This window comes from Belonocnema kinseyi, chromosome 2 (genome assembly GCF_010883055.1).
Source record: "Belonocnema kinseyi isolate 2016_QV_RU_SX_M_011 chromosome 2, B_treatae_v1, whole genome shotgun sequence".
In the NCBI taxonomy this organism is placed as follows: domain Eukaryota; kingdom Metazoa; phylum Arthropoda; class Insecta; order Hymenoptera; family Cynipidae; genus Belonocnema; species Belonocnema kinseyi.
Window position 1 is genome coordinate 121,481,113 of NC_046658.1, and position 13,086 is coordinate 121,494,198.

General features: G+C 25.8%; 1 protein-coding gene across 2 annotated transcripts in view; it reads right to left on the minus strand.

Annotated features, from left to right (window-relative positions):
* LOC117167693 (WD repeat, SAM and U-box domain-containing protein 1-like) overlaps positions 1-12,217 on the minus strand; it is a 45,361-nt gene extending 33,144 nt beyond the window's left edge. For both annotated transcript variants that reach the window (XM_033352817.1, XM_033352818.1), the window contains exon 1: positions 12,047-12,217. The gene's annotated coding sequence lies outside the window, so the exon portion shown is untranslated. The remainder of the gene's footprint in view (positions 1-12,046) is intronic.
* Positions 12,218-13,086: the final 869 nt, after the last annotated feature.

Sequence of the window (13,086 nt, forward strand, 5' to 3'; positions counted from 1 at the left end):
TTATTAGTTAAAACACCCATTATTTGATAGAAAATTAATTTATTTTGTTCAAAAGTAAACTTTTAGGTTGGAAATTGATTTATTTCACTTAAAATTAATTTTTCAAACTAAAAAATCATTTTCGATTTTCTTAGCAATCACAACAATTTTTGTTATTCTTTTTAAATATTTTACAATTCTCAAAAGCTTTTTTTTCATCTGTAAAAATCTACATCGTGTTTCAAATTATTTCAAATAATTTCAGGTTTTAAATTAATTTTGAATATTATTCTGAATTAAAATTGTAGCGTTTAAACTTAAAATTTAGCTCATTACAATTTTAACAATTCAAGGCTTTCTATTTCGAACCACTCTGTTCAAATTTGTATAGTTTTTAATAGTCGTTTATAATGGCTTGTCCCAGATCTGCATTATATATTTTGTTTTTCAAAAAATCTCTGATCCAATTCAGAAATACATACAATTGCTTTGAAAAATTTCCTGTTCCAATTCAAAATTCAGGATGAAATTAGAAAATTCAAGATTTTAAATCTGAAAATGATTTTTTTGAGGTGGAAATCTTTTGAATTTTAAACTTTTAAAACTGAAGCTTGATCAATTTTTAATTCAGAAATATTTCATTTAAACGCTCAATAATTCATTCGTATAAAACACAAACATTTAACACCTTTTAATGTTACAATTTTTTTAATTAAATTATTTTAAAATACGAAATTACCATTTTTAAATTTTTATGACTTTAATATTTTAGAGATTTCTGGTTAAAAAATACAAATTACGCTATTATTTTTAAGGTTCAAAATGATAATAATTCAAAAAATTTCAGTTCTTAAAATTAAAAATTGAACGATTAAATTAATTTTTGAACTAAAAACTTTTTAAAATAAAAGTTACATTGTTTTTATTTTAAGTTTTTCCAGATTAATATTTTTGCATTGTTATTTAGAGATAAATACTTTAGTTTGCCAATTCAAAATATTAAAAATTAACTTACTATCCAAATAATTCAATTTTCAACTAAAAAAAAGAGAATAACAAATTTCCAACAAAATAATTACATTTTCAACAAAAATGATAAATCTTCAACAAAAAAAGTTTTAATTTTTAATTAAGAACTGTTGAACTCATTCAAAAAGATATTAATTTTACACAAGAGTTGACTTTTCCGTCAATAAGGATTTTTTTTAATTGTTGAATTTCAAAGCCAAAAAGATGATTTTTTACAAAACAGTGTAAACTTATTTTTAAACGAAATAGTTCAAGGACTTCTGGTTAAAAAATATAAACTTATTTTCAATGCTCTGAATTAAAGGATAAATAAATAATTTTTTTAATATTAAAGACTGAATCATTTTGTTCAATAAAAATGGATTAATTACAATTCTTCTTTAATTTGAAACTTTTTAAATTATAAATTGAATTCGTTTATTTTAAGCCGCTTTATATTATTAATTTTTTCATTTTTATTTATAAATCCAAACTTAAAAGTCTTATTTACGAATTGACAATTTAAAAAATGAATCTTCATAAAAAAAGGCTTACATTTTTTATTAAAAACTGTTGAACTCATCCAAACAGAAAAATTTTTCACAAAACAGTTGAGTTTTCAGTTTTTTTAATTTTAGGAAAAAAATCGAATTAACACAATAAATCAATTTTCAACCCAAAAGTTTACTTTTCAACCAAATAAATTAATTTTCTATCAAATAATTGGCGTTTTAACTAATAAAATGTACAGGATAAAGTTTCAACCATAAATGCAATAGTACAATTTCCAGATAAAAACTGTGCTAAAAAATTGAATTGAACAAGAAAAAAAAACGAATTTTCAACGAAATAGTTAAATTTTCAATGGAAAAGGTCAATTTTTGACCAAGAAGATTAATGTCCTATAAAAAAAAAACGATTTTTCAACTTAACTAATATATACGATTAATTTTTAATCAATCATATAATAGTTGCATTTTCAGATAAAGATAAATAATTTTTAACAGAAAAAATTAATTTTAAACAAAGTTGTTAAATTTTCAACCAATCAGATGAATTTTCGACCAAGAAAACTGATGATGTACGAAAAAGACAAATCTTAAACAAAATACATGAATTTTTAAAGAAATTATTTAATTTTAAAGTAAAAAAGACGAATTATCTACAAAAAGTTGAATTTTTTAAGCAAAAAATATGAGTTTTCAATGAAAGAGTTAAACTTTCAACCAAATAGTTAAATTTTCAACCATGATTAAAAAACCTTGTTAAAAAAACGTATTTTTTTACAAAGTAGTTCAGCTCTTAGTAAAATAATCGACTTTCAAACACAAGAAGATGTACAGTTGATATTTTAACCAAAACAATTGCATTTTTGACCAAAAATGATACATTTTCAACCAAAAAGATTAAATTTCTACTAAACAAGGTCAATTTCCAACAAAATACATGAACTTTCAACAAAATTGTTTAATTTTAAAAACAAAAAGAGTATTTCCACCCAAAAATTATTATTTTAATTTTTAACAATATAGTTGCATTCACAACAGAACTACTTTACAACCAAAACATATTTATAGTTGATAATTCAACCGAAAAATGTAATTTTTACTCAAAAAATATAAATTTTCCATAAAACAATTTAATTTCTACAAAAAATTGAAGTTTTTAAAAGTAGTTGAACTTTTGATAGAAAAGAGGACTTTTTTACAAAATAGTTCCATTTTCAATAAAATAATTAACTTTTCAATCAAATAATTGAGTTTTAATCCAAACGAGATGTATTCCAAAATCGCCAATTTCTTTAATTTCTTTCAAATGCGGATCAAGTTATAAATAAGACTATTATAATATAACATAATTATAATATTATAATTATTAATGTACGCATATATTTATGTATATAATAGTATTAATATTTATATAATTTATATTTTATACATGAAATAACATAGCTTCAAAATATACGCATATCAAGAGGCGCGCGATCTGTTCAAATCATGAGAAACGCCAGCATCGAAATCTGGAAATATTAAAATCTGAATCTCCTGAATTTATTTCAAAGTAGTTAGCAGATTGATATATAAATAGAATCGCCGAAGTGCTCCGACATGCAATCGTGCACCTTCGAGTTTTCAAATTCAGAATAGGAGAAAAGGGCTGCGTGCGCAACTCAGTGATTTACAGCGTCTCCTACTATATTCACACGGACATAGCCGTGTCATAGTATTGGACCACATTTCGTTTCAGATCTGGGATCACTGGGACCCATCACTATCTAAGGCAGTGATCCCAACTTTGGCATGTAGACATACTGCGCTTGCGCCAGGACGCTTAAGTGGAAGACGTCGCGACAGTCCGTCACCATAGCAATAATAAGCCGCGCCGTGTTTCTCTTACACATAGCTAGCGCAAGCGCAATACCTCTGCATGCCAAAATTGGGGTCACTGATCTGAGGAGTGCAGAAATCTGTTGCACTAATGCTGTCATAAAGGATGACTATTGCTCATCAGATGTGACGCTAACGCACGTCATTCGACTCGAGGTAATAAGGACACCAACCATAGGGGTAAAAAAGAGGTAAATTAACCCAAGGTAGCTTTTTAGGCCCTCTCAAATAATAATATTAGTAGTGTGTATAATAATAATAATTATTATTATTTTATTAATGATAATGATGTTTTATAATACAAGATATGAGACTCTTTAAACAAAAAGCTGTTTTGCACAAAGAAGCTTTTGTGTATTCTGAAATACAAATACCATGATACGCGGTATACATAATGTTAGTACAGAAGATATATCTATGTGGAAAATAAATATCTGAAGGAGACATCAATTTGAAGGAGAAATTAAAATAGCAAATGAGAATACGAGACATCATTATTAGGCTAGGTGATAATGGTGAATTAATGACAAAAACGTCCTTCCCTCAAAGTGATAAAGAACTATGCAAATTTTCTTCAGTACTTTTGTGCATTTTAGTTAATAATTGGGAGTTTAACGTGATATTAACTTTAATGGTCACAATAAAAAAACTTTTTTTTGCTAAAATAATCATGGCTGGGTAATGTTTTGAGTTTCCCTCACTTTTTAACTAACTTTTAATTGCGTAAACCATTTTAATTTTGTATTTTCAGTGAAAATCGAAAAATAATAGTAGATATAAATCTTATAATCAAGATGTACAACGTTATTACTTGTTCTAATAATTTTTAAACTGTTATAAAAATACTGATATGTTTAGGTACATAGATCAATAAAGACAAACAGAAAAAAAACTATTTTATCACCGATCTTTCAACACATATATGGATATTTTAATAGATCATTTTATCTTTTAGTGCATATAATTTTCTTAAACAATTTTTCATTGCTTGAATAATTTTTTTCTCTAAAAATGTGTAGATCGTTAAATATTATCTTGTTTGATTTTTAGACGAAAAGATGTTAATTTTAAATAAGAAACATTTAAATTCAACAACAAAAAGGCGAATTTTCAACAGAGGGAACATATTTTTCACCAAATAGTTGAATTATAAACCAACAAAATTAATTTATAACCAAGACGATTAATTGTCTACCAAAAACGACGAATCTTCAAAAAAATATATGAAGTTGTACTATAGAATAGTTTAATTTTCATTTAGAAAAATAAGGATTCAACCGAAAGAAATAAGTTTTTAACAAAATATTGAAATTTGTAACCAACAAGATTAAATTTTAACTAAAAAAGTTAAATTTTAAACAAAGTAGTTCAGCTCTTAGCCAATTGGTTCAATTTTCAACCAAAAAATATATAAATTTTAAGCATAAGATTGTTAAATTAAACAAAAAATATGAGTTTTCTACAGAGCAGATGAATTTTCAACCAAGCAAATTAATTTTCTACAAAAAATACGAATTTTAAACAAAACGCAAAAAAAAGTTTTTTTCACCAAATACTGAATTTTTAACTATCAAATATAAATTTTGATATAAAAATAGAAGAGTCACTTTTTCAGTTTAAAAAAATTCATTTTCAGAAGAAAAAATTTTTTTGGAACAAAGTGGTTAAATTCTCAACAAAGATAAATCTTCAACAAGAACAAAAAATGTTATCAAAGTAGTAAATTTTTAATCAATTAGTTGACTTTGCAAATAAAAAGTATGCTAATTTTAAAAACAAAAATCTGCCCGCCTTGCGGGCACATATTCATCGAGCGCTGCGCGCACGGCTCATAAGTTTGAGCGCGCCAAAGGCGCGCGGCGGTTTAATCTCGCGCTTTGTGCTTGGATATTTATTCTTTGCATTTGTAATGGTTGAATGAAAATTTATCAAAAAGATCTCTTTTAGATTCTTTTTTTTTTTTATTTTCAATGTTATTTTTCATGAATAAAGCAAAAAGTATGCGTCCTATCAAGAAGTGATTATTCACGAAATTGTAGATCTTTTTTGGAATAACAATTTTTGTTAATTTATCTTTTTTCGTATCCTACATAGTTTGAACACAAAATGGGATTTTTCATTTTTCATCATTTTTTGTGAAATCAAAATTTGAATTTTCGATTTTCCAAGAAAATCCAAAGATTTGTTATAATATTCTTGTAGAGGTTTTGAAAAGCAATGTTTTTTTTCTCTTGACTTTTTTCATATCGTGCGTTTTTTGGCATAAAATTTTGATTTTCAGTTGATTTAAAAAATTTTGAAAATGCTGACACTCTGAGAATTTTCTTTTTATCAAAAAAAGTCATTAGGATAAATTGTTTGTCCTTTTTAATACTATAAATATCCGTACATAGAATTTTCAAACTCAGAAAAAAGTGGTCTCAACAATTTTCAAAATGCGCTCACTTTTTGAATTCTTATTAAAAATGGCTGGTTAATGACCTCGTCCTTTCTTTTAGGACCTAAAAAAGTGTGCCAAAGAAGGATTTGATTCATTTTTTCGAGAGTTATCGTGTTTACAGACGGACGACCGGACGGACAGACAGACAAGCAGACAGACGCCGTCGTAAAAACTTGATTTTCGGATTCAGGGGGTCTCGAAACGTGGAGATCCGTTGAAAAAAGTGGTGTCAATTTTCAGACAATTCTAATACTTTCTTAATCATAAATTATGAGAATGTAAAAAAGTTGGTTCAAACATAAAAGAATTTTTTATAAATTTACCACTAGAAAATAATTAATTTTGAGCGAAAATAGAATAGCTAAATTTTCAGCTAAAAAAATTAACATTCAACAAAAAAAAAATGAATTTTCAACAAAATAGTTAAATTTTTAACCAAGAAGATTAAACTTTAACATAAAAAAATGTCAACAAAGTAGTTCAACTTTCAAGCAAGTTGTTTAATTTTCAACAAAAAATATGTTAATTTTGAAAACAATTTGAAGCAAAAAAACATATGCTAATTTTAAAGCCAAAAAAGTTGAATTCAACCAAAAAAAGAAGAATTTTCAATAAAATTTGTGAATTTTGAACAAATGATTTGAATTTAAAACCAAATAAATGAATTTTTAAACAATAAAATATATTTTATATAAAAAAGATGCATTTTCTGTAATATACATGAACATAAATTTTCAACCAAACAGATGAATTTTCATATAAAAATGATCAATTTTTAACCAAAGATGGAACAGTTGAGTTTTCAATTAAATAATTAATTTTCAATAAAGTAGTTCAACTTTAACCAAACTGTTGAGTTTAACCAAAAAATACCAATTTTAAACAAAAAAGACTAATTGAATCAAAAGAGTGAGCAATATAATTATCAAAAATAAATTTATTTTCCTATCTAAAAAAATTTAAATGATTAATAAATTTATTTATTGTTATTATACATTGACTTTAGAATTCGAATTTGAACTACAAAAATTAGTTAAATAATTGCTTGAAAAATTAAGAAAGACAATAATAAACAAAAAGGTACTCAATAATGTCTAAAGTTGTTGAATGATTGCTCAATAAATACGCTTTTCTATTTTTTCAAAATCTATCTATTTAAACATATATTAAGTATTGTTTAAACAGTTAAAAGATGATGAAAAGTTGAAACAAATAACATTGTTCACATTTATCATAAGTATCATAAAACCTATGTTGTGACTTCTACCAGAAATCCATTGTTTAAAGAAAGTTTACTTGTTTAAATGATAAAAAATGGATTGAAAAGTGGGTATAAAATAAAAACTTATCTGTTTATGATCATTTTTGTTGGTTTAAACATAGAATATGGTTATTACAGGGTCAAAAAAATATTTGCTTGACTTACCTAAATTTTTTGGTTGTTTTAACCAAATAAATTGTCAGATGAAGTATTTGATTTATTCAACAAAGACATGTTGTATATTCTATCAAATATTTTGTTCAATCTACACGAATTTATTTTTCAACCAAATTTTCATGTGTGTCCAAGAAAATATTGGTTTTTTTTTATTAAAAAATACTGTATTTCTGAATGATTTAAATTAACAAATTTTATGATTGCTAATATTGCCATTTAAAAAATGCAATAACTTACCCACATTTACCGTTTTTCGAAAAAAACTGGTTGAAACTCATAAATGATTTTGCTGATTGGTCAAGAAAAACGTGGCTCGAAATAATTTAATAATTTAATAACTATTGTGTAACATTCAAAAGAGTAAAGAACATGACTAGTATGAATCATGCAGTCAAGTAAATAATAAACTGACACCACAACTTTAGTCTTTCTATATCGATTTCACCCATTATACTCTACACTGAAAGTTAATAATGTCCAGATATTTTTAGAATATTTGCATATTTTTGAAAAAAATTCACCTGTTCTGCACAAAATGCAGAAAAAGTATCAGATTTTTAAAATAAAATTTGATTCTATTACGTCGATAATATCGTATACATAAACTAAATTTATGGATAATAATGCAATTTAGAAATGTAAACTGCTGAACAGGAATTGTATAATTTATCATCGAAAAGACAATAATTTTTATTTTTTATACAACATAAAAACAAAGACAAAAACAATTCGTTATACATTATATAACAAAGTTTTTAACTATGAAGTTCACACAATATTTCAAAATGCTTGAAATTAATTAATTAATTAATTGAGATTGGATGAAACTTTGAAAAAGAACCATATTTTGAATAAATTGAAAAAGGATTTAGACTTGCATAATTTCTCAATAAAAGCTTTAAAATTAATGATTTACAATTAAACAATTTTAAATCAGAAACTCTCAGAATTGAAAAATTTTGGGCAACAATTTGGAACATTGGAAAACTTCATCAGAATAGAGTTGAAATTATATCATTTCTAATTCAAAGTGTTTCAAATTGAAAAATCTTATTATGAATAAAGAAAATCTCGGTGTTGAATCATTTCAGATTAAAATTTCTAAAATAAGACAATTTTAAAAACGTTTTTTGAAGATTTTTAGATTATAATTTTGAAAGTTATACAATATAAAATTTAAAGGAATTTAAATTGTATTATTTATATTTAATGTAGTTAAAAACGGAATAATTAAAAATTGAAAAGTTTTCAATTCAACTAATTTGCAATTCGAACTAATTCAAATTTGAAAATTTGAATTTGAAAGATAGTCTGAATGTTTCAAGGTTAAGGCTGAGAATGTAAAGAATTTTGAATGTTAGATAAAAAATCATTATTTAATATTCTATTTGAACGAGAAAATTCGTTCTCAGATTAAAAAATAAATTCAACCTCATTTTCGCCGTTTAAAATGGAAAGGTTTTCAATTCAGTGTATACCTCAACAATCTTTTTGGTTTTCTCAAGAATCTTAGGAAAATTGTAATTATATAACTTAAGAAACAGTCTGATAATACTTATTCCCTGGTTCTTCGATATCAAAATATAATTTTAACTCAAATTTAAGGGTCCAAAAACTTTTAATAAACAAATAGTTATTCAAATTTTTGTTTCATATCAAAAATTATTTTTCTCCTCAAATGCAACAAACACAAGCGCACCTAGCGTGAGATTAATAATGCTAGTAATTTGAATATCTACATAAAACGCTTAGGTATTTTATAATTTAATTATATGTATTTTGTCATTTATTTAATAATTCGTAAGTAATTATATTAAAGGATATACGCGTTTAAAAAATCAATTTGAAGGTCTAGAACATATAATCATTATTCTAAAGACTTTGCAATATAACTTAGGGGCGTAATGACAGATAAGGAGGGTGAACTAAATTTCTGTGCTTGACACTCAAATATTATTAATTTTAAAATTTTGTGCAATTATTAAATAATAATTTAAAAATAGTTAAGCAATATTTTCAAATATTATTTTGCATCTTTTTAAATATTATTCAATTAAAACTGAAGTGCCTTTGTTTAGAAATTGATTAGTTAATTATTAAGTAATATTTTCCGATATTATTTTTAATTTTTTCATATTTTATCCATTTAAAACTTTAGTGCCTTTATTTAGAAATTAGTTAGAAAATTGTTAAGCATTATTTAAAAATATAGTTCATTAAAAACTGTAGTGCTTTTATTTATAAATTAATTTAAAAACTGTTAAGTATTAGTTTAAAATATTATTGTTCATTTTTACAAATATATTCATTAAAAACGTTAGTGCCTTTATTGAGAAGTTAATTCAAAATCAGTTAAGCAATATTTTCAAATATTATTTTTCATTTTTTGAAATATTATCCATTCAAAACATTATTAACTTTATTTAAAAATTAATTTAAAAATTGTCAAGCATAATTTTCAAATATTATATATTTTTTTAAATGTTATTCATTATATTTGTTGTTCTCTGAACTTGAAAATAGAAAGTTTTTTATTCATTTTTTATTCAGTACCTAAACAGTGATTTGTACATCTACGTAACAAACTAGTTTCATGGGCACAATTTATTTTTCCATATTTTAATTGGATCAATAATATTTCTGCAGAAAAAGCTCATTTTCCGTAATTTTCGGAAAAAATTCTGAATGAGTAAAAACTGTTTTTGAAAAACCGAGAATAATTCGGAAACGTTAGGGAACTAAAAATAGTACGTTTTTTTATTCAGATATTTTTTTTGTATTCAGATTTATTTTTACATTACTTGGAAAGTTTGAAAATCTTTTAGTTTCGTTACAATAATCAACATTTGAAGGCCAACATAAACTGAATTTTTAAAAATTACCCAGTTTCGAAGAAATATACGTATTAGTTGAAAAACTCAAAGTGATACTGACCACAAATTAAATTAAGCACGCCTGCGGATTGCGATCAAAAATATGAACCTGTCAAATTGTAACCTCCAGATTTCTGAACAATTTTTCAGGAAATGCTTTATAAAAGTTAGATAATGTTACTACCTTTTTGATAATATTCATACTTTAATTAAAAACATCACTTTTTGTTAAATATTAGATATGATTTATTTTTACATTACTTAAAAAATTGAAAAATCTTACATTTTCATTATAATATACCTGTCAGTTTTGACAATCTCAGTATGACACTGTCTACAAATTGGAATAGGTTCGACTGCGGATTGCGATAAAAAATATGAAGTCAGTTCCAACAGAAATTGAAATTCGTTTTTTAATTTCTGCCGATAGCCGATTTTGAAAAGTCTCAAATTGTAACCTCAATATTCCTGGATAATTTAATCTGAACTAACTCAATTTTTGGATTAAATCTTTTTTATTTGTATTCAGAGTCTCAATATTTCGATAATTTCTATTTAAACCGACATTATGCTTTTATCGCAATCCGCAGCCGAGCCTATTCCAATTTGTGGTCAGTATCACTTTGAGATTGTCAACTGACACTTATATTTCCTCGGAACTGGATAATTTTTAATTACTGAAATACTGAGATTCTGAATACGGATGAAAATATTTTATCCAAAAGTTTAGCGATTTCAGAGTAAATTGTCGAGAAATTTTGAGGTATAAATTTAACAGATTTCAAAATCGGCTCTCGGTGGAAATTGAAAATCGATTTTCCAATTTTTTACAAAAATAACAAATAATAGCAAATAACAAATTAGTAGTAACCAACAAGTGAACTAAGTGTTCCGGCCTGTAAGTAGAGACCCGGTATACTGTTTATCCAATTTTGACACGGTTGTCAACTAAGCTATGGAAAAATATTTAAAATTTTGCAGGTATATAAGCATGGACTTGGTACATGGTCAAGATCAAATTAATGTTGTTAATAAATTCCTTAATGATTCGATGGATTTTTGGATTTTTATAAAATTTCCCATACCGTATTTTAGGAAAAATTCAGTAACTTTAAGGGGAATTTCCAGACTTTCGTGCATTTTTTCCTCCTGTTTACAAGAAACCACCGCATTTTTAGGTCAATTTCCGTACTTTTCCTGAATTTTACCTACAGTTTGTTAGGAAAAAATCCCTAACTTTATTCAAAAATCGGTAGTTTCACGTCATATTTTTTAAATCAATTTTTTTTTTAACAAAACAAAGATTTTTGACATAGGGTCAAACAAATATTTGTTTGATTCAAACAAACCTTTTTTATTGCAATTTCAAATTTGTTTAATTGTATACCTCCAAGAAGTAGCATTCATATTGAAAGATATTGTGTTTCATATTGTTCATTTTTCGAGTGTAATTGCATGGGAATGTTTACTCTAGACTTATAAAAAATAGGTCAGTGAAGTTGCTTCCTTTGTAATTCTTATCAATAGTAAATATCGAAATCTACCTTTTTCATGTTATTCTCAGTTAAAAATAAGTGATCTACTATCATTTTTATTATTTATAGGATATAAAATAATATGAAAAATCACCCAAATAATGAAATTCAACAATGCCCGTAACATTCTATAAAAAAACATCTCTCCCTTTTGTTAGAAATTAAATAACAAAAAAAAGTGTAATACTGCAGAATCAGGTATATTTAGAAATGATTACAAAAAAGTTCAATATATTAAACAATACATATTCTTAGTTATATATTTTACTTTTTTAGTGACATGCTCGAATAATTAATTTAACATTTTCATTGCCGGCTGATATGTCAGACATTAATAGAAACGTTTTATTCTCGTGCAAAAGTGATAAACAATTTTATTTACTCACCCAGCTAAGGCACATGTTGCAGGCACAGCTAATAAAAATTAAGCATTATTTTTTTATAATGCTACTAAAAAGTTCACATTTTTTAATGTATTGTCTTATTTTTATAAAAACGTCAGCAGATGATTGAAAAAAAGTGAAACAGATACTATGTTTTCATCGTGACAATTTTTAGCATCACTCGCGGCCAAGTCGTGTTTTACAATGAGCCAGCTCAACGCATGTCCAACAGGCAGTGCACAGATCGATATTAGACATGTGCAAATAACATACGTCATATAGGAGCCGTCCATAAACCACATTACCATATTAGGCTATTTTTGCCCCCCCCCCCCCAACACCCTCTTTGACACCCGCAGTCTTGTGTTACACCCCCGTCCCGTCACCCGCAAAGTAGCGTTGCCCAAATTTTTATCAAAACGTAGGAAAGATTGTGATTTTTTACTAAAATAGGGTAATGATGAAGAAATAGGTTCTTTCAAATGTTTGGTTTCCAGGAAATAATAAGATATGCACCTCAAAACTAACCAAATTTTAACATTCTCATCAGAGAAGGTATTAGATTTGTGTAAAATTTGACCTCCCCAGTTTTTGTCAAATGTCAACGCTTTGAGACCCTCTGAAACCGAAAAACAGGTTTTTACGAATGTATCTGTCTGTATGTCTGTATGTCTGTCTGTATGTATGTCTGTCTGTGAACACGATAACTTTCGAAAAAATTAATCTATTAGATTGCCTTTTGGCACACTCGTTTAGTGTCCTAAACTAAATGTCAAGTTCGTTAGCCAGCCATTTTGGATAAAAATTCAAAAAGTGGGCACATTTTGAATATTTTTGAGACCACTTTTTTAAAAATTCCAAAATTCTCTGTACGGTTATTTATAGTATTCAAAAAGTTGCACAATTTATCCTAATGACTTTTTTTGAAAAATCAAAAGGGGGAGGGTCGGTAAAGCCGGTTTTTAGCCTAATTTATTTTTGGACCAAAAAATCTGAAAAAATCATGGTAGTATCTCATAAGTATCCCGAGTCGATTGTACGCT